This window comes from Talpa occidentalis, unplaced genomic scaffold (assembly GCF_014898055.3).
Source record: "Talpa occidentalis isolate TD23 unplaced genomic scaffold, MPIMG_talOcc4v2.1 talOcc4.12, whole genome shotgun sequence".
NCBI classification, from domain to species: domain Eukaryota; kingdom Metazoa; phylum Chordata; class Mammalia; order Eulipotyphla; family Talpidae; genus Talpa; species Talpa occidentalis.
In genome coordinates this window covers 35763775-35785262 of record NW_023601212.1, presented here as the reverse complement: position 1 = coordinate 35785262, position 21488 = coordinate 35763775, and the positions used below count along the sequence as shown (strand labels likewise).

The window sequence follows — 21488 nt, the reverse complement described above, 5'->3', positions numbered from 1 at the left end:
AATCCTGGCTCTCTAACTGAGCTTCCCCATCCGCACCGGATGTTTGTGAATATCTCAAAGACACTATTCATTTCCTCTTGGCAGCAGTCTGTGCAAAGAGGGGAAAATTTTTTCCAAAGGCTTTCTTTCTATTGCAATCATAAGAAGTTATTTCATAAGTTGTAAAGAAGTGTGTTTGTTAAATAGCCCTCCTATCACTTTCAGGAACCAACAATAAGGGGAAATACTGCAATTTTATAGTGGGAAGAGATGCGTTAAATAAATGTTAAATGCATAAAAGACTCAACATTGTCAGTTATAAAAACTACCAGTTTGCTATAGTGTCATTGAGTCAGTTTGCATAAACTAACTACTGTGTTACTGTTATTCATAGAGAGGCTGTATGGTACATCCCATGTCACTATGGATTTGCGGTTCTGCATTCTTCTAAGGACAGTCACTTCTTACCAAGGACTGTCTTCAGTCATTATGGTCTTTTGTGAGTCTTTGCAATATTCTTTATTGCACTTTTTGTCAGAGAATGCAAATGCATAGATCAAAGACATACCAGGGTTTCAGGCTAGATTAAATCTGTGAATAATGTTATCCCACATTTTTTTATGCCCAGATAGAAGTTGAGCTAGAAGCATATCAAACACTAAAAATTCTGCAAGGCTTTATTTATTAGGTAAGTTTCCCGATTGAGTGGTATTAGTTAAATAAGTCAGCGGCATTAACTAGTCACATTTTTTTTTCTTATCCAGACAGATATTACTTGGAGTTATCAAGGCAAATTCTAAGAAGTTTCTATAAACAGCCTTTTTTTTTTTTTTTTTTTTTTGAGAGAAGGGATTTTGATAACAGTGTCCATCAGTCATAAATGAGCATGCTATTTTTGAAACCCTTATCTCCTCATTTCAACACATCTCATAAACTACTGTCAGGTAAATCTCTGAGAAACACAATTTCTGATGCTGTCACTCATTTCAACAAGAGTTTTTAATAGAAGATCTTCATCTAAGAGGAAATCTCTCTGGGTTGCTTCAAGGCCCATTCAGCTTTGCAATAAAATTCTTAAAATGACTAAGAAAAACAGAATAACCCCACATTTGAAGAAAGGTGAAACTGTACCCCTAAAATTTATACACTATTATAAATTAGTTACCTAAACAAAAATTAAGTATTAAAAAATCTAATAACAACACAGAATAGTCACAATATTGAGAATTAAGACTAATAGTTTATTCTTTATATTCTCCCAGTGGCTCAGAGTTGTGGGAGGGAATTTAGATTTTTCCTAACACAAGATTATGAGCATAAATGGGCAGGGCTATGTAAATGTATAAAGACGTGACTTAAGACATTAGTCTCTTCTACTCTCTTCATCCTCGTTCAGATTTGTTGTACAGGAGACAGCATTTCATGCTGGAAAAAAAGACCATGTCCTGAGTCCTGACACTATTACCAACTCCATGACTTTGGGCCTCAGTGACTCCATCACCACATCTAAGGACTGAGTACAAGTGATAGTGCTACTTCATGGAATTGTTAAGAACTAGATGAGTTAACTTAATTATTAGGTGAATAAAATTATTGAGTTTAATTTATTTTTAACTGAGGACTTTTTAGCCAGAGAGAATGAAAGATAAAATTATAGTGCTTTGATAGAAGATTCTTCTAAGGTCTTGCTTAATTAAAAGTCCATCCCTTCCATCCTCTATATTCCAAAGGTCAGAGCAATTTAAATAACCCCAGTTATGTTACCTCACTGGAGAGGGGACAAGCCAACTCCACCTATCTGTGGTAGGGATTTGAGTGGAGGGGATGCTGAAGGAGAGCTGATATGGGTAACCCTGCTATCATAGACATCTGTGTGGGGCAGAAGCAAATCCAAACAAATAACTTGAATGATAGAATATTGCTCATGAAGAGAGCACTTTAAAGGATGAACATAAGCAACTTCAGAGAGACCAAAAATACTTTTTTTTTAATGTTCACTTTATCACAGAAAGACTCAGGTTATAGGGGGAGGTCAGTAGATCCCTGTGAGGCTCAGAGCCAGGAAACAATCAACATAGTGAAGGGCAGGACTAGAATATTTTAGTACACTCTGAAGTGATGTATGTGCATGAGATAGGCTAGAGCCTTCAGGATAATGTAAGTTTTGTGTATGTTATAAATGGATTACAAAAGTAAATTTGCCCTTCCAATTCATTTACCTTGTCAGGAGGAATACATTTCATTAGATAGAGGATCTAAGTCCCATAATCTTAAAATTTAAGCTTAAAGTACAAATAATTTCTCCTTTGCAGGTCTATCTCAACTTTCTGTAGCTCTCTGATTTTATATTCAAAATGGTAAGCTCATATTAAAGATACTTTGAAAGCTCTTAAAACTGACATAGTTTATGTTTAATTTTTAAATATTTAAATGTTTATCATAAATGATGATTTTTAAGATTTATATAGCAAGGAAAAAGAAATTAGTTTGGAAAATTAAAATTTAGCTGAGGCAACAGATCACATACTTTAAATTTAATAAGCTTATACATTATTTTTCAAAAGTACTGCAATCGTTAAATACTTTTAAAAATCTGTACTTTCTCTGTCTTGATTCTTGCCTCTCCTGTTTGCTTTTTTTTTTCTTAAGATTCCATCAAGTCTTCTTCCCCTCCTCCACTCCTTCCAACCTCCTTAAGAATTATTTTTTCCAATGAACTGAAGATTGCCTTGAGCATTGGGGCTTGTAATAGTGAGATTCAGAACAAATTTCTTCTCTGTTTTCTTGGGTGCTTACTGTACCTGTCACCTTGTAAGTACTCAGCAAATATTTGCTATTGGTTGGTTAGAAGTAGTTGCCATTAAAATTACTCAGGTGTTTGATTCTTAGAATCTCAGGCATCTGTGTCAGTCACCAAACTATCCTCTTATTATTCCTGTATAGAAAAATTCTCATAAAAGACAATACGTACAAGGAGATAAAAAATAATAAATCTGTGCATACTGTAGTATTTGTACTCCTGTGATTAGGGGAAATTTCTGGAAGAAAAGTAATATTACTGTTAATCAAATTGTTTTATGTTGATTTAAATAACATGATTAAATGCAGCTATACTGGTAAAATAAAAAGAATTATTTTTTCATTATTTACCCATTGATCTTTCTGCTCATATAGTTTCTTTGGAAAATCTCAGCTACTCTCAATTTTTAATTCTTATGCCTATGTATTTCCAAATCCAAACTCAACCTTTCCCTAAAGTTTGGATTCCTATATCCAACAGGAAATATCCACCTGGATGTTTGATGGGTGGTTCAAACCCAACATATCTGATAGAAACAATAAGAAATGTTTTATTTAGGGTTTCTCATCCGTCCCCATTTGCTGGTTCATGGAACTACTTTTCACTTTTCTCCTGAATTAACTCCCTATTACTCGCTTACACATTTACCTTTGTTTGTCTCCCTTTTCATAGTTCTGGGTGTGCTTATATCTCACCTACAGCTCTTCTCCTTTTCAATTTGAGGACACTGGATTAACACAAAACTCTCTTCTTGATTTTAAGTTATGTTCAATTTTTTACAACAACTAGTTCTCAAGATTTGTTTTCTAAGCATCTGACTCAAGGAGGTTAACAAAGAGGTGAATGATTTGAAACATACTCCCCAGTTTCCTTTGATGCCTGTGGTCCCCATGGCCTTCAGCAACACCTGTTCTTCAGAGTTTCTAATAAGAACCAAACCCAGACACTAAACCTATGCTAGTAAAGAAAACTATATGAATATGCTTACTAGAGTTGAGAGTATGACTTCTCAAAACAGATGGATCCTTAAAGTGTATAATATTAATTTTAAATTTCACCTTTCCCCATTTTGTAGTAAAAGTACAAATTTTTACTTTAAAAAGTTAAATGTCTATCTCTATCTCCAGTGTAACATAGGCTTTTGCTCCCTACAGAAACAAAATGGATTACATACCTACTCCCTTGATTTCTTCCTTCCTCCTCAAAATCTGTATCTTTACTCATCCCCATGTAAAGTCATGTTATTTTCTGAGTTGAAATTTTCTGCTCTCTTAAAGCTAGTGTTCAGGCCCAAAGCACAAGGTCCAAAGAAGCCCCCATCTACCTTCAGAGACCTATCCGCTGTTGTATGGGCTGTCTTCAGTAGAGCTTACTCAGGTTGCCATTGGAGAAACCATCCTATAACTATCACCTCTCCCAACCTAGCTAATAAAATTAGAAAACTGAGGAGAGATATGTGTGGTCTTTTCATAGAGTGCAGCATTCTTTAAAAGCTACTCCCTTCACTTCTATATGAAGAGGCAAAGTATATGGCTTCCCTCACCAAATAGAGAACAGACACAGAGTAATCATATGTAAAATGTGGAATCCTACAAAAACAGTATGTTAACATGTTGTTACCAGGTAGAAAATGCATTTGACCTTTGGACATTTTATTGATAATTTGACTTTTGTTGCTGAAATAGGTCACAAAAAAGGCCTGGGGAGGGAGTGTGCAAAGAAGAGAACATGTAGAGAATAGTGAGGAAAGAAATAACATTCCCTCTTTGTTATGGTTTTCAAACGGTCCAAAGTTAATGCCAAACTTGCCTTTAGGTCCTACACTTGGAAATCATGGATGGAAGATGAAAGTGTGGACTTAATAATAACATGGGTTGGGACAATATTTGGACAAACTGGGAGAGAACTTAGCCTTTGCCACAGGTCAAGCCAAAGGATAAATATTTTTCTCCTCAATTCAATAGTCAAGGTGGAGCTCAGAGAATAGGGAGGAAAGGTAGAGGCTCCCCAACATCCAAGCTGCTAAATCTACCAGGGCTCATTCTGTTGGAAAGAGAATGATATGTTTGTATGTGTGTATGTACACACTTATATAAAAAATTTAAATAAAAAATTAGATTGATGATTTTGAATGATCAGTTGCCAAATGGCAAAGTAACTAGCAAGCACTTCACCTAAATTTTTGAAGGGACTATCAGCAAGCAAGAATAATATAGTTGAATGTAGGGATTCAGAAAATGTTAGACTGTCTCATGTTTATCATTAGTGAGTTCAAATATGTAAAAGAAATCCTACAATTTTCTGCTTTCATATGTCAAGTCTAATTCTGACATTTGTGATCTCTGGCCTAAGATGTTATCTGCAGACCTTATATCTTTTTCATGGGTATCCTCTTATTAGCCAGGTGCCCTAATTTCACTCCTAATAATAATTTCAACACAACTTAACACACTACAGCAATATTACAGTACAGCACAATGCAATGACACAATTCAGTACAATACAACGATGCCCCAGTTCTACTTTCCACTCAATCTATTACATTCTACTATGATGTTTTTAGTCATGAAGTAAACAGATAATGAAAATATTCATTTTCTAGATACTTTGGCCATATGATGATAGTTTATAGGCACATATTTGCATTATGAATCTCTGCTTTGAAACTGCTTCTATCTTAATCCTTTCTTCTTTCATTCATATCCAGGTCTACAGGCATTTAGAAATATTCTCATAACCCACTGGTGATCTCATCTCTTCCCACAATTTCCTGGTCTTGACCTCCATCCCAATCTCAATGTGTAGATCTGATTTTCAACTCAATTTTTCTACTTGAACTTTGCCAAGATAACTGACATATGATGCGTTCAAAATTGAACGTATCCTTCGAGCCCTAAGCCATCTCTTCCTGAGAAGTCTGTTTATTAATAAAAGGAAATATCACCTATTTATTCTTAAAACTTGCATCTTGGCATTTGATAGGTGTTCAATAAATCCTGGTTAAATTAAATTAAAAAAATATGAACATTAATTTAAACTAAACTCTAAATAACTTGAGAATCTGCAGTTTTATTTTTTAACTTGTTTTTCTTTGCTTTGAACAAATATTTAAATCATAAATTTTAAAATATAAATAAATAGTCTTTTAATCATTATCTATTATTTCAAATAATTTTTTCTCTTTAAATCAATGCAAAGGAATCCTGCTTATGCCTATGATGCTTTCTACATATGCTTCTCCTTTCCAAAGTTTGTGCATCGTGTGGGATCTCATTCAAGTCTCTTAATCTCTCAGAAATTTTGAAATATCCTCACATTTATCACTGGCCTTTAAAATTTATATTTATTACATACATTATCTTACTGTTCAATTCAAAGCTTGCTTATTGTTCTCCACTATCATGTGGATTTGTAGTATCTTCAATTTTCAGCTCTTGAGTGTGATAAATATAATTTACATATCCCTCAGGACAAAACTTAATACTCACTAGGTAGTCAAAAACTTCATGGCTAAATCATGCAAATAAGATTTATCTTATTTTCCAGAATCATGTTGTGTTGCTGTAAACAGCCTTTATGGAAGGCTGGGAAAAATGCCTTTGAAGAGTTACTAATCATAGAGCAACAAAGTCTTGAGGTTTGTTAAAAAAAAAATGTTAACAGTCACAAGATAATGAATCATGCTGTGTGTGGGTATTCATTGGACTAACCCAGTGACTCAGTATTTAAGCTGAAGGCAAACAGTTCATATTCTTTTCTGCAACATTATCTTAAGTGCCAGAGAGCCAAAATGAGATGTAGTATGATAGATTAACTGAGTTAACAGAACCCATCCAGCCTTAGTCTGAAAAAGGCTTGCTGTTAGACTGGCCTCATTGTATAATTAGCTGCCTAATTGAAAACTGAATTTAAATATTTTCCTGGGGGTGAAATGCCAATTCAATGCTGTGTTTTTTTTTGCTGTTTGTTCGTCTATGTATTAAAGCCTTCGTCCATGTAAAATGAAAAAAACTGTATTACAGGGTGTAGTGTTTTAACATGTATTAAAGTTAAATATCTAAAATATCTACAGGGTTAAAAAAGGTATATGGAAATGAACTGTTTTCCAAGTTAATGCCACAGGAAATGACAGCTAAGCTGATCTCTTTCACATATTTTTTAATGATATATTTCTCTTAGGATTTGAAATAAATTTAGATCGATCTACTTTCAACTGCTGGATACAGAAATTCAAAGGGAAATTATTCCTGGGTTTCAATATGTTAATTCAGAAGTAACTGGTCGTTTCACTTATAGATGCTCAATTTCTATAAGTATTTTGTAGGCAAATAGGCAGACTTCTGAATTGAGCTGTGTTTATTTCTAGCCCCTGCAGTCTTTTGATTTTCTAAGTGGCCTTGATAATTTCTACAACCTTTAGATCTTTTTCTTCTTTCTAAATATTCTTCATCCTATATTCATGCAAATCTATAAGTGTCAAATGTAAATTTCTTTTTTCTATAACCCCATTTTTTTTTTTGAGAAGAATTTTGTGTGTGCTTTAGAATGGAGATGGGAGTTCACTAGACTGCTCTTCCCTAAAGGTACAGAAGGGTAATAACAACAGCCACCTGAGCAAATGATGTGAAACAGTCATCCCCACAACCCTGAATCTTGCCCAAACTACACTATTGTGCTATGTTTTGTTACATAGCAATAGCTCACTGTAACAGGGGGCTATCAGTGTAATGTGAATATTGTGTGTGTATGTACATGTGTGATATGTAAGGATTGGCATATAAATTATCAGACTTAATTTTAAAAGATGCAACTTTATATTTGATATGAACTTTAGAGATATTCTAAACCAAGTTTTATCTATGAAAAATTGATTACAAGTGAGGTAAGATGAACTATGTTACCAAGGTAAATTTTGTAACAATTACTGCTTTCTAAATTCTTGAAAATGTTCAATGTGAGGTAAGATAAGAATTAAAGTTGTTTTGGGCCTCCCTGGTGGCCTGGGGATTGAGTCTCAGCACTATCTCTGCTACCATCTGCATTTGAACCCAGCCTGGGAACTCACCCACATATGGCACAACAGACAACTCCTGTCTCACCCACTGCTCCCCTCAGCAGTGTATTTCAGTGGATCTGTCTATTCCGCTCCCCACTCTGTCTTTGGTGAATCCTCTCACCCCCAGCACTTCTGGCCTATATCCCAGTTCTTCTATGCAAAAATAAACCAATCTTAAAAAAAATAATTAAAGTTGTCTTAGTGGCATATATAAAGTATAAAGATTTAAAATGTAAATGGAAAGGGCAGAGCAACATGGCGGCAAGGAGACTCTGCGAGTAAGATCTCCCATTAAAAAAAGTTAATAGGGAGGAAAAGCGGCAGGTCCCAGTGAGAAGTGGGACACGGATGATAAACGGGTGACGCCAGCAAACTGCCCAAAGAAGAAAGTTGCCATAAAAGAGGACCAGAAGGGAGGGAAGCGCAGAACCCTGCTCCCCTCCCCCGCCCACAGAGGCGGCACTCTCCGACCGGCAGAGAGGAGGAAAACAACAAACCAAAACGACCAACAAGAACAAACTACGCAGCAAGCGAGACTGTGAGTGGAAAGGAACTATTGCAGCCACCACACCCCGTGAAAGGGAGCTGTGGAGAACCCTGCAGGATCCGCCCCGGCGGTGAGCGAACGGCTCCGGGCGCCATTAGAGAAGAACAAGACCCCCGGAGACGCGCACACAGCCCCAGGCTGCCAGTAAGCTTGCGGGCGCACTTGGCGCACTTGAAAAGCAAACTCGGACCGGGATCGCGGCTGCCCAGGTCCCCGCGCCTGCGACCTAGGCTTGCGGGGAGACAAGGAGGCCCTCACAGGGGTTAAAGTCCCTCCCTAAGTGAGCAGGAACCAGGCGCCCAGGCACGGGAGCTGGGTGCAAAAGGCGCCATTCCCGCGCCACTGAACTGGGCAAAGTCCTGGACCTGAGGGCTTTGAACTGAGACCCGGGGCACGAAATTCTGGGTGTGGGTTCTCCACGACGGTGGGGCACAAGGCAGACACAGCACCCCAAAGTCGTTGAGGTTTACCCTACCATTCTCGCTCTCTGTTCCCTGTCCCACGGGGGTGAGGGAGTTGAAAAACAGCCCCCCAAGGACAATAGGAGAGATCTCTGGCGCCACCTAGCGACCAGAAAAAAAGTCACTAACACCCCATAGAACAGGGAAATATCTTAAGACTTCTTGAAAAGGGCAGAAGGCTTCTGGAGGACCCAGTGGCCAGCTGGGAAGTTAGCCCATGCCAGGCCCCTTCCAACCAGCAGTCATGCTAGAGGTGTTTTCTGAATGCTTTTTTTTTTATGGAGACTGATATAATATCATAATTAAAGAGCTTATATGTTGAAATAAATTTCACTCAAATAACAAGATTTTTTCATTCAAATTGTAATAAATACTATGCAATGAGTTATCAATTGAATGATAAGCCATAACCAAGTAGAGGATGGAATGATGCTCAAATATTCAAGAAAACCTAATTTTTCTGGTTAGTAAATTAAAATAAAAAGCCTATACTCATCTCAATAGATGGCAAAGTACATATGGTAGATTTCTACATCCATTAACAATAATTTTTAAAAACCAAAGAATCTAAATGTGTTTTTAATATGAAAAATGTAGTTTTCCATGTGTACACATCTATTTGTGTTGAAATTGAAATAAAGTCCCATTCTGCTCCCAAAACTTCATTAGATCTTGAGTGGAACAATACTAAGTCTGTAATTGTAAGTCTAGGGATAGCTGTGATGCAGTCATTTGCCTGAAGGACCCTTAACTAACCACCTGCATCATTTAAGACAGAATGTAAATGATGCTGTTTTCATGGATGTATAACCTTCCTTCACTGAATGAACTTTCACAGAGTGCTTAATAAGTGTCTGAAACCTTGTAGAAGCAGGGGATCCAAAACTGGGTAAAATAAGCAGAAAAGAATCTGGCCTACAATCACGATAGTGTGCATGACCCAAGGTAATAATTGGTTATAAAACTGAACTTTTTGAAAACCTGAAGCCTTTCTCTATAGCAGGAGCAATTTGTAAACAGGATGCTTCCTTTAATGAATGCAAGTGCTGGAGGCTATACTTTCATGTCCAGAGTGAAAGAAGTTTTAGATTTTATAGCAGCTCTGAAGTAAATCTACCATAATAGTTAGCATTGCAAATATTTACTGAACAAATAGATTAGTATTGGATAGGGATTTACAGTTTAATGATCTCAAATAATAATAATCCTTGATAGTTTACTTATGACCTATATTAGCCATTAAAAATATCTTACCTCCAGGGGCCTCCTTGGTGGCTCAAGGGGTTAAGTTTCAGCACTATGAAAAATCCACAGCTACTGCAGCGGAGTTTGTTCCCTGGCCAGGGAGGTGACCCACATGGCATAGTGGACCTCTCCTGTCTCACCCACTGCTCCCCTCGGCAGTGTATTTCAGTAGGTCCACCTGTTTTGCTCCCCACTCTGTCTCTGGTGGATCCTCTCACCTTCCACCTCTGCACCTCGGGCCTACACCCCAGCTCTTGTTGCATAACTAAATAAATATTTTTATTTATTTATTTATTTATTTTAAGATTTATTTTTATACAAGAACTGGGGCACAGACCAGAGGTATGGGAAGTTGAGAGGATTCATCAGAGACAGAGCGGGGAGTAGAACAGGCAGATGGACCGAAATACATTGCTGAGGGTGGCAGCGGGCGAGACAGGAGAGGTCTACTGTGCCATGTGGGTAGTCCCTGGCCAGCTGGGCATCGAACCCATGCTGCAGAGGCTGCAGACAGCTTCACAGTGCTGCACTCAACCTGCTATGCCACAGGGGAGGCCCAACAATTTTTTTTTTTTTAAAGTAACTTACCACCACATCTAAGTGGGAGGAAAAAAAAAAAGATATTTTATTTAGAATTTTTCATGTGGAACATCTCAAACAGTAATCTGGATTGTTGTACTCACAGACCTGTGCTGGTCTCCCAGTTCATTCATAGTGATGATAAAGTATCCTCATACAGTTTCCTCCAGAACTAAGTTATAGGACTTATACTAATATTATTCTAAATTACTTTGCCATTTCATGTTATGAAATGGGAAAATAAAAAGTATTAACAAAACAGTGTTAAAATTTTTAGTTATGGGGGCCTCCCCGGTGACACAGCAGGTTGAGCACAGTGCTGTGAAGCTGTGTGCACCCTCTGCAATGCCGGTTTGATTCTCTGCTGGCCAAGGAGATACCCACATGGTGTGGCAGACCTCTCCTGTCTTGCCCGCTGCTCCCCTCTGCAGTGTATTTCGTCAGTCTGCCTGTTCTGCTTCCTGCTCTCTCTCTGGTGAATCCTCTCACCCTCCCGTGCCTCTGGACTATACCCCAGTGCTTGTATAAATAATAAATAAATGTTTAAAAAAATTTAGTTATGTTGTAATGGTGGACAGAATCAGACTGAGCTTAATGTACGTAAATGTGTAGATTTCCATTGACTTCCTTTTGAAACATATAATGTTATATAATGCAATATTACTGAAATATTTTTTTAATTTAATTTGTAATTGTGACATGTGGGCCACTAGGTATGTAGATGTGAATTCAGGGACTTCTAAACCAAAACCAATCAGAGAGAAAAAACTTTCAATAATCACCTTCCATTTGGAAATGTACAATAGGTAAGTCTGCCAGTTTTATATGGAATATAATAAAAATTCATAAAATCAGACATGAATCATTCCCATTCATGGATAAAGTGGAGGATATTTCCCTTAGCAATTGATCACCCTGAGGCAAAACAAGGAATGAACATTCAATGGCCTGGAAGGCGGGCAGAACTGCAAAGCCTTCTGTGTGCAGCACATTAAGTCTGCCTCCAATCACCACTGCAGTGTTGAAGCTATTCCTGGCCATTTGGAATAGTGTATTAAAATGTTTCCCACTTCTTTAAAAGAATGAAAGGTGGGTTTCTGCAAAGCCTAAAGTGAAGCTATTATGGATTTTTGTTCTTCTCCCAAACCTCCCCCCTTCCCTTCCCACCATAACAATTACCAATAATGGTAACGAGGCAGCAAAACTTGACGGAAAAGAATTCTTATTTTTTGGCCATATGTCAACCTTGATGCATATTTAAAGTTAGACTTAGAGCAAGGGTCATCAAGAGTGCTTTCTTAGAAATGCATTTATGACTAATTTTTTTCATGAAGACATATTTTGATTTGGCATTACAGCTTAGATAGTGTTGAGTTTAGTTGAACAATTTGTTTTCTTAGAAACTCTAAACATAATTAGGATTCAGAAGCAGCATATTATTTTTCAGCTGCTGTGAGTATTTTCCTATTAGTTACTATAATATTTGACCATGGGTGATGCAAATGGATAGCAAGTATAGCAATATTATGAAAAAGACACACAGGATAAGCAACTTAAAGAAATAAAATATATATTTCTGAAACTAAAATTGTAGATTGGAAATATTGAAGTAAATTAATTGGAATTGGAAAAAAAATAGACCTAGTATATATTGGTTCAGTAATAGAATAATCTACCTGTATAAAGAAGAGTTATTCAGAGCTGGCACAAAGGATGGTGTTTTTGTACCTTTCAATGTGATCCCTCTTTGCTTACAATCAGTGACAATATGATTCTGTAACTATTATAACTTGAATGCATTTTCTGTATTGAGTTACATCACTTTCTTTCATATAAATATGTAATTACCCATGAGGGAATAGCTGTTGGAACTTTTTTTTTTTTTTTTTCCATCTGCAGTGGGGTTTCATGAGTGGCTCAGTCTGCCTCCTGTGGCAATTTCCTGCCTTTTACTTCTACTAGATAGAAAGTTCATCCAGGGGCCTTCCTAGTGATGCAAGTGGTTAAGTCTCAGCACTATGAAGCTATCTGCAGCCACTGCAGCATGAGTTTGATCAAGTTTGATGGAGTTCGATCCTCAGCCAAGAAGGTGACACACATGGCGGAGCAGAATCCTCGGTCTCACCAGTTGCTCCCCTCAGCAGTGCATTTTAGTAAATCTGCCTGATCTGTTCCCCACTCTGTCTCTAGTGAATCCTATCACCACCACCACCCCTTATACCTCTGGCCTACACCCCAGCTCTTGTACGTGTATAAATAAATAAATATTTTATTTTTTATTTTTATTTTATTTTTTTTATTTATTTGTTTGTTTGTTTGTTTGTTTTGTTTATACAAGCACTGGGTACAGTCAGAAGCGCGGGAGGGTGAGAGAATTCACCAGAGCCAGAGCGGGGAGCAGAGCAGGCAGAAGGACCGAAGTACACTGCTGAGGGGAGCAGCGGGCGGCAGGAGAGGTCTGCGCGCCATGTGGGACCCTCCTCTGGTGGCCGGGGAGCAGCCAGGGATTGAACCGGTGCCGCAGAGGCCGCGGGCAGCTTCGCAACCCAGCGCTCAACCGCTGCGCCACCGGGGAGGCCCCTAAATAAATATTTTAAAAGAAAAAGAAAGCTCATCATTTTCAGTCTCCCTCTGGAAAAATAAAGAACTGCAATATTGTCTTCCATAAGCCATCAGAAAAAATGATGCAAGTAAGTCACAGATCAGGTTCTATAACTAGAGAAAAAAATCTGTGTTTTGTTTATCTATTACTGTCATTTAAGTTTTCTTCATTACCCTGCAAAAAAGGTTTTGGTGATGGTTCTGTTTCCCTAGAGAATATTGACTAGTGTAGTGTTTTAAATGAAGATATTTAAATAAAATCCCCAAATTACCTGTTCTTTTCCTCTTCCATGATCATATTTAAATGACATGTAATAATGAAGCATTTTCCATAAAAAGAATAAAGCTGTTTTGGAGGCCAAATGTGTGTCATCTTTTTTCTTCCCTTTCTGACATCAAGTTAATTTTCTATTACCATGCTTGGAATAATGAGATCCCACTCTATTTTTTCTGTCTTCCCCTAATTGCATTTCATAACCAAACCACATCAGTCTATCACAGTGACATCTTTTCAACATATTGATTCTGTGTCTGTTTCATTAATCGTGGCTCCCTATGGAAATCTGATCCGGCCACCTCTTTCTGCATTCATTTCTCTGAATTGGTTAGATTGTTCAAAACCTTTTGTCTTCAAAGACTACTAGGTCTACAACAATAAAATGAGTGCAGGTACCCTTTCTTGAGTTTGTAAGAACTTTCTTTTCATTTAGTTCAGTAAATGATATTTTGCCCTTCCAATCAGAATTTTCTACTTATTTAGCAAATGTCCTAGAAAAAGCTAAGAATATTACTTCATCTGTCTCTGTTGATCCATCAGTCTCTTTAATCTATCACCTCTCTAACACCATATGTAACTGCACTGCTCCCTTACACTCTGTAGCAATGGCCACCTCCCCAGCCCTCCATCACCACCTCACTACATGGAACAGCAATTTAAAGTGTCTTGACCATTGGGTTTATATCTTAAAATTCTGTTCAACTCTTTTACAGGCATTTCAGTTGTCCTGTTATTCCATATTTTATGCACATCTGGTAGCAAGTAGGTCTTTGACTTAACAGTTAAAAATGATGGTAAGTCCATGAAGGCCTTATGCTACAGAGTTGTGTACAGCTGTAGCTAAAAGTCCTATATTTTCTGAATCATCAGCTTCTACTTGTTTCTAAACATGTTCTAAACTATTTTCTCAAAAATCTAAGTCCTCCTATATCTACATAATGTTTTTGAGATATTGTTTTAAAATATTTGTGTAGGACCTCCCCTGGTGGTGCAGGCTGTTGAGTGCAGCGCTGTGAAGCTGTCCACAGCGTATGCAGTGCCACTTGGATCCCGGCAGGCCTGCAAGGGTCCCACATGGTGCAGCAGACCTCTCCTGTCACATCCACTGCTCCCCTCAGCAGTTTATTTTGTCAGTCTGCCTGTTCTGTTCCCCGCTCTGGCTCTGAATCCTCTCACCCTCCCACGCATCTGGCCTGTATGCTGGTTCTTGTATAAATAAATAAATAAATCTTAAAAAATATATATTAGAAAAAATAAAATATTTGCTTAGAAAGATTGGTTTGATTTATATTAGTAATCAAATCCTAGATAGTATGTACATCTTAAAAATGATATAAATGTGCCTGAGATTTGTGATGAATATTATATTAGTTTTTCCCATTGTATTTGTTCTATCATCATTAGTGCACCATGAGCTATTTGAGGTTAGGAACTATGTATTCTATTTCTTTGTCAACTTAAAGTACCTTTCGCACATTATATATTTAAATTGAGGAAAAGTTACCAACATTGTTGAATCTTTATCATTGTGTGTTTATGCACATTGCAGATGTATATGAATGGAAATCTTCGTGAACATTACAATTCTCAGATAATTTTCTGTGCAACAAATATGTAATATACTTTATGAGGATTTTAAATCTTCTGATTAACAAATGAAATTGAGTTCACTTATGAGAGTAATTCAGCAGCTATTCAAATTCACTTAAAGACCACTAACCAATAACTTGTTATGTACCAAGCACTGTACTTTCCACAGTCTCATGGCTGGACAGGGAAATAACAAACTTTTCCTCACTTAAGAGTTTACTAATTGTTCTTACCTATTAATCAGACATTAACCTGACTGAGGCCTTGTACTACAAGACTTAAGTTCTGCTACATATCAAATATAAGAGGATTAGATCCTGCATTTTCTTGCCTCTTTGTACTAGCAAACTACAATGCCATTGCTTTCACAACTCTTTCATCCCACAGGCAGTGCCTGACATGTAATACTAACTTCTATTTAGTATGCTTTTTCTAATGAAGGATAATGAGATTCTGTAATGCAGCAAGTATAATTTATGAATAGGCATCAAATAAAGCTTTGCAAGCAAACTAAAGACAAATCTCACCATGTTAGCTATTCATAGCCTGCCCCTGGAATTAAATCAAAAGCACTGAATAGACTAATGTCTAAAGATTGTGGGCCAACTGTCTTTTACAGCTGACAAGATGCCTGGCACTGCCCTGCAAATCAAAAATTATTTCATTATTCATTCTTTGCAGTGGTCTTCAAGATTGTGCAGAACAGCTAAAAAGGAAGACCTATAAGTCATTACAGGACAATATTTTTAAATAGCAGTGCCTCTTTATAGTGTCAGATGTTTATCTTATTTTAAAAAATGTGTAATTAAACTATATAAATAATTAAAATGCCCACTAAGCCATCGACATAAAAGGTGGTCTTCAATTTTGCATGAAGGTCCTTGGAGTTAATAATTTTCTTACCCTAACAGCCACTGTATATTTTCAACTGCATATCCTATACTGAACACAAGATCTTCCTCCACTCCAAAACCTCTTCTTTGTTCAATATTTTTCCCCCTAATATCCTCTCACACCCCTCAGTTCTAACAATCCTATAATTAAGACATTATTGAGTAAAGTTAACTCTACTTCCTAATGTACCATGAAACTCTCGTCTTTTCTCTATTTATTATGACGATGCTCCAATGCCACCCCTCTTACCTCTTACCTGGACCATGGGAGGAGGGGCAGGAGATGACAGTGTGGCTGAAATAAAACACTGAATACAAATTAAACACTGGTACAAATTAAGAATGAACATGGAAAATAATACTGAGAAGGGTCATTTCTGTTAAAGAGAAGAAAACAAACAAAAACCTTTGGATTTTATCCTGAAGATGATTGAGAAATCACTGGATGATATTAAGAAGTAAATGCAGTTATGAAAAAACAAAATTACTCTGGTGATAAAGGATTGTTTAGATGGAAGTCATGGTAGACTGAATTATGGTTCCCCTAAAGATTACAATACCCTAATCTGAGAAACCTGTGAATTTGTTAATTTAAATAGTAAAGCTTAAGATATTTAAAGTGGGTAAATTAGAAAGAGGCCATGAGCCCACAAATGTAGGTAGCTTTTAGAAAATACAAAGGTATAGAAACTGGTTTACCCTAGAGCCTCGAGGAAGAATGTAGGCCTATTTTTGCCTTTACTGTGGACATCTGAATTTAAATTCAGTGAGGCCCATTTTGGAGTTCTGGCTTTCAGAATTATAAGAAAATACTATTATGTTGTTTTAAACCAGAAGTTTGTGGTAATTTATTACAGAATCCTCAGAAAACTTATATAGTGGATAAAAAGTAAAGTGGAAGGGGCAGCTTACAAGGTTAGCATGATGGCACATGAAAACATAGAGTATAGATCTTTCTCTGTTGACTCATTTCACTTAGCATAATGCACTCAAGGTCCACCCATGTTGTCACAAGTGGGAACATTTATATATGTTTTATGACTGAATGATATCCCTTTGTATAAATACATCACAACTTGTGTATCCACTAATCTGTTTCTGGGCACTTAAATTGTCTTCATGTCTTGGCTATTGTCAGTGATGCTCACCATGTGCCATAGTGCCTATACCAGTTTCCATTCCCACCAACTGTGAACAAGTCTCCCTTTTCTCTACATCCTCACCAGCATTTATTATCACTTGTCATTTTGATGATGCCCACTCTCACTTGTGACTTGAGATCTTATTTTAGTTTTGATTTGCTTTTCCCTGATTATTAGTGGTGTTGAACATCTTTTCATATACTTGTTGACCATTTATATATCTTCTGTCAAAAATGTATGCTGTCTTTTGCCCATTTTTAGACTGTGTGTATGTTTTTCCTATGGAGATGATTAAATTCTTCATGTATTTCATTTATTTTTTAAAGATTTATTTTATATATGCATGCAGAGCTGGAGTGTAGGCTAGAGGTATGTGTGTGGCAGGGTGGGAGGTAGAATTCACCAGAGACAGTGGGGAGTAGAACAGGTGGTTCTACCGAAATACACTGCTGAGGGGAGCAGCAGGTGAGACAGGAGAGGTCTGCTGTGCCATGTGGGTTAGCTCCCTGGCTGGGGATCAAACTTGTGCTGCAGTGGCTACAGATAGCTGAGACTTAACCCCTTGTACCAACAGTGAGGCCTTCTTCATGTATTTTACACATTAACCGCTTATTAGATATACTGTAACTCCCTTTTCTCATCACAAGTTGCCATTTCACTTTTTTGATTATTTCTGTTTATTGCTGTACAGAGGTTTATTAGTTTGATATGGTCCCACTTGTGTTTCATCTTGTTGCTTGTGCTTTAAGTGTCTCATCCAGAAGTCATTGTCAGGACCCATGCCAATGGACTTTATTATTACGTCTTCTTCAAGAAGTTTTAGGATTTCAGGTCTTAGTTATAAGCATTTAATCCATCTGTGAGTCCTGCAAAATAAGACTCTAGGTTCATCCTTTTAAACATGCATATCAGTTTTTTCAACACCCTTTCTTGAAGAAACTGTATTTTCTTCATTGATTAATCTTGGTTCTTTTGTCAAATATCGGTTAACAATATATACATTATTTTATAATGTACATGCACCAACAACCTTCCCCCAACAAAATCTTTATACTTAACTTTTATTTGCCTTCAATTTCTTCAAAGAGACTTTCTAAGTTGTTCATATTATTTATGACTTTTTCCTTAAACATTACTTAATTTATCTAAAGAAACAATTAGGCCTGTATTTAAATTTCTTCTTCAGTAATGAGTTTATAATATGAAATGACTTTTAGTTACTTGTAATGATGTTTTACTTTGATATGGTCCCCATGTTCATTTTTCTCTGATCAAATGGATGCATTTCTGACGTTAAATGTATTGGTGTATACTGTGCACGCACATTGAATTGGAACTGAGCTACTGGCACGCCATATTTCATTAAATTCAGAGAAACATTTTAGTTCCAAAGAAGGGAACCTACTGCTATTCCCAAGGTAATTATTAAAATGCCTACCATGTAAGGTGTGAATCTACTCAAATTAAATAGGTGTTAACATTCTCTAAAAATAGTCTAATTAGAAGTGCTGTTGTTGGGTTAAGTTTTCATGCCTCCTGGGTGCTGGATTTGCATTGAACTCAGTCAGTTTTCCTCTTTTTGTCAGAAAGTTATTCTATATACCCTTTCCTCCTTTTTTTTTTCTTTTTTCTTTCTAGTTTTGCCTAATGAGTATTAGAGGTTGAAAATGACAGCATTTGAAAAAGAATAGATATGCCTGACTATAATGATTAATACATTTTCTGTAATCCTCTAATTTTGCCCTGCATTGTTAGTTTCTGTTTTTCAATTATTTGATTTTAAAAGTATTTGGAATAACTTATTTTTGTCATTACAAATGAATGAACTTCCTATTAATTACTGTACACTTATTTTATTTACATGATAGACTTAAGTGAATCCTTAACACTACTTTGTTTTTTTAAATGGGCTCAGGAAATGCAAGACAGAATCTCCACTGTTCAATGACAACTATCAACTTAGCATACACCCACCCATATTTACCACTAGTTTAGCCATTCATGAATTCATTTTTATACAACAAAGCCTTATTTAATTGTGATGTGCAAGATATTATAGGAGATAAAATTACTGAGATATAGTTTTTGCTTTCAACTAATCCAATGGGAAAATAAGAAAATCAATCTAAAAACAGAATGCACAGTAAAAAAAAAATAGATATTATAAGACTATTTTTTTCTACAAGCAAATTCTGTATTATTGAATAATTAAAAAATACTATAGCCATTAAGGATTCGTGATCAAAGATGTGGAGACAGAGAAATGCATGTTTCCTATAAGGAACAGGGAGTATTTCTACTATCTATTTTAGATATCTAGAATGACTAAAAAGTGCAATTTCAGATAGGGTAAAAAATAAACTACAGGGAAAATTAGAAATAACTGCTTTTAGTAGTTAACAATGTCTTAACTGCCTGCCAATTATTATGCAGTTACCTTATTTATATGACAGATTTAATTGAATCATCAATGTGTGAATTTAAAATTCCTTTAAAATATTTGGAATTTATTTAATTGGCAATGAAGAGTGTTCAAAAACACTTGAAATGGGAGAACCTCTCCCTCTAAATTACGTGCAAAATTGTAAACCAATGTTGTCTCAATGAATAAATAAATAAATAAATAAATAATTCATTCCTTTAAAAAATTATCAGTAGAATATATGTTTTATTGAACTATAAAACTAATAAAATTAATAGAACATGAAAAAAATTTCCAATATAGGCATAAATTATCAGTGAGTTACTTTATCTGTATTAATATGAAATCAGCATGAAGGACAAAATCAAAAAGAAGAGCTATTTTATCATTTTTGTAAGTTGTATATTCATTTAACAAACCATTAGTGAGTTCCCACTCTATGCAAGCCAGAATTCTAGATACAAATCTTTATAGAAAAGTAAGGCAGGGCCTCCCCAGTGGCGCAGTGGTTGAGCGCTGGGGCTCCCCGGCCACCAGAGGAGGGTCCCACAAGGCATGCAGACCTCTCCTGCCGCCCGCTGCTCCCCTCAGCAGTGTACTTCGGTCCTTCTGCCTGCTCTGCTCCCTGCTCTGGCTCTGGTGAATTCTCTCACCCTCCCGCGCTTCTGACTGTACCCAGTGCTTGTATAAATAAATAAATAAATAAATATTTTAAAAAAGAAAAGAAAAGTAAGGCAAAGGGCCTCCCTGGTCTTGCAGGTAGTTGAGTGCAGTGCTGTGAAGCTGTCCCCAGCCTCTGCATCACGGGTTCGATCCCAGCCAGCCGGGGAGATACCCACATGGCGAGGCAGACCTCTCCTGTCTCACCTGCTGCTCCCCTCATCAGTGTATTTCCGACAGTATGTCTGTTCTGTTCCCTGCTCTGTCTCTGGTGAATCCTCTCACCCTCCCACATATCTGGCCTATACCCTGGTTCTTGAATGCATAAATAAAAAAATCTTTAAAAAAAAAAAAGAAAAAGAAAGAAAGAAAGAAAAGTAAGGCAAAAATTTCTGCCCAGAAGAAGCTCAATTTAGTGGAAAGACCACAAACAAAAACCAGTAATAAAAGTTCAATGTGTAAAAGTGAAGATAAAGATATGCTTGGAGTACTGGAAAAAATAGGAAAATGTATTTACCTGTAAGGATTCCGGGAAAAAAGTGATTGAAAGCTTTCAAAACAAGGGCCCTGAGACCGCGGGCACATGGAAGTGTGCCTGACTCCCCATTTTAGATCAGGGACATTTTGCGTGTCTGTAACAAACCTAGACTGCATGGAGCTGGGAAAGGGCTGCCCCCACAGCCAGAGGTGAGCTGAAAAGCCCCCACAAACCATGCCCCATCTGGCCACCAGTCGGAGCCCAGAGGGGGATCCAAAGATTTGGAGCCCAGAAGGCAATCCTGCCACCACAGGATAGTCTGTGGGAACACAAGACACGCCTTGGAATTAAACAAATAGAGAAGAAGGATATTCTCTGTGACAGCAACCACTAACATATTCATAGTACCACTGCCCTACTGGAATTCTGACATTACAGTTCAGTCAACCTACATACAACATTTAGAAACTACAATAAATATTAATAGAGTGAACCATGTGGTTGTGAAATCATCAATAATTTATTAATATTTTATTTTATTTATTTTATTTTTTAAAGATTCACTATCTATGCATACAAGAGCTGGGGTACAGGCCAGAGATGCAGGTGTGAGAGGACTCACCAGAGACATTGCGGAGAACAGAACATGCAGACTGACTGAATGATATACACTGCTGAGGGGAGCAGTGGACAAGACAGGAGAGGTTTTTGCCTTGTGGGTTGCTCCCTGGCCGGCTGGGGATCGAACCCATGCTGCA

The 21488-nt window shown here is 37.0% G+C and overlaps 1 long non-coding RNA gene across 3 annotated transcripts in view; it reads left to right on the top strand.

Annotated features, from left to right (window-relative positions):
• Positions 1–21488, top strand: part of LOC119239976 (uncharacterized) — a 202476-nt gene that overhangs the window by 164465 nt on the left and 16523 nt on the right. For 2 of the 3 annotated variants that reach the window (XR_008551096.1, XR_008551095.1), the window contains exons 6-7: positions 2292–2336; positions 6326–6416. This is a non-coding gene — a long non-coding RNA (uncharacterized LOC119239976). Of the gene's footprint in view, positions 1–2291; positions 2337–2628; positions 2736–6325; positions 6417–21488 lie in introns of those variants that run through there. The other variant, XR_008551097.1, reaches the window with a different exon arrangement.